A 1,968-nucleotide genomic window follows, 5' to 3' on the forward strand; every position below is an offset into this window, starting at 1 on the left:
ACTGACACAGTGGCTACAACAATGGGCTCAAGCATAACAATGACTGTGAGCATGGCGCAGGACCGGGTAGTGTTTAGTTCTGTAGTACACAGGGTCGCTATGAGTCGGAACCAACTTAACAGCACCTAACAACAACAACAACAGTACTGGCAAGTTTGATGCACATGTTTTCAGTAAAAACAAAAAGATAATAATAAAAGAAAGTAACTGGTTTCCATATAATGGAATACTATAAAACTATTAAAAATAATGAAACAGATACATATGTGCAGCTATGAGATGATCTACAAAACATGTTATTCAGTGAAAAATAAAACAAGGAACACAACAGTATGTATAACTTACTTTCAACTGTATTTTTAAAAAGGAATATGTATGTCAATATATAATTTAGGCATAGACTACCTCTGGAAACCGGAAACCCAAAACCCACTGCCATCGAGTTGATTCTGACTTGAAGGATCCGTAAACAACTGGCAGCTTGCAAGTAGCCGTTGTTCCAAAAATATTAATATGTTTATATAGTATTTTTTACATTTGAGTCTAAACTCTTATTAGATTTCAAGATCTTTAAGGAAAAAAGATCATGCTTTATTCATCTTGATATTCCCATGTGTATAGAAATTACACATAGTAGATATTCAATAAGTGTCTGTGAATTAGCATGTTCAGATTTACATGTGGCAAAGCCAGCAAAGAAAGGAGTGTAGAGAGAACTAGATTCATCCAAATAGGCTTAGGACGAAAAGAAACAATGTGAGAACTCATTTGAGGAAGTACTCAAATACAGCAAACTTTTCACATCTTCCTTATCTCATATAAGCGCAACTGAAACTTGGCAACAGCCTGTACATTCTAATTGCTGCTGTGATAAGTATAACAGAAAAGATAAAACTTTTCATTTTATCCCCAGAAAGCGAGGAACTCATCATGTTTATCCCTGCAACCCAGTCTTGCACACAGCCATCTGCAGTTATATATGCCACTGTAAAATTAATAGCCCGTGTGGTTCCCAGAAAGGGTCCAGTTTGGAAAGGAAACTTCCCACCACACAGTGTGCAGTTAGAAACAGCTGGCCCCATGGCCACAGAGGATTCTGACTGTTGCTGAAGCATTTGTCATGGGTCACTGCCATTCCTGGAGCACCAACCCAGCCCACCAGCTCTTCCTGATACGATACAAACCCACAAGCAGGTGGTTGCTGCTCCACTTCATTTCTTCATTCAAAACACTTCCTGAAGATCTTATCAATGTACACATGGAAAGTAAATACTGTATAAAAGTTCCAGAACAAAAATAAGTATATCCAAGAATGTGTGACTTGGTACAATGACAGAGAAGCTGTCATTGGAAAGCCCTTGTTTAGGTGAATTCAAGTGTCAAAAAGGCTACCAATCTGAAAAGTCATGGTGCCTGAAATTACCTCAAAGGGAGGCAGCAGACTAAACTACCTTTCCTGTCAATGCACACAAATGAGCTGATTTCATTTGCAAATTATGTAATGAAGAGAGACCATTGAAGAAAAGAAGGTAATACTTTTGAACTATATTGAGTACCTACTATGTGCCATGAACTTTTAAGAGGGTTATCTCAGTTTTCTTCAAAGAGTAAGCAAGCAGTTGTGGTCAAGTTAATTCCAACTCATGGCGACACCACGTGTGTCAGAGTAGAACTGTGCTCCATAGAGTTTTCAAAATGGTTTATTTTTTGAAAGTAGATCACCAAACCTTTCTTCCAAGGTGCTTCTGGGTGGACTAGAACCTCCAACCTTTTGATTAGCAGCCAAGTGCGTTAACCATTTACACCACCCAGGAATCACATTTTCTTCACATAAATATACCTACTCTACTGCTAAGGAAATTAAAGTTCAGAAAAGTTACTTAACTTGTCCAAGGTCAAACAGTTACTTGCCTGATGTTAGAATCTAGATTCAAACCCAGCTCTGTTGTTGTTAGGTGCCACTGAGTC

This window comes from Trichechus manatus, unplaced genomic scaffold, assembly GCF_000243295.1.
Source record: "Trichechus manatus latirostris isolate Lorelei unplaced genomic scaffold, TriManLat1.0 scaffold00011, whole genome shotgun sequence".
Classification (NCBI taxonomy): Eukaryota; Metazoa; Chordata; class Mammalia; order Sirenia; family Trichechidae; genus Trichechus; species Trichechus manatus.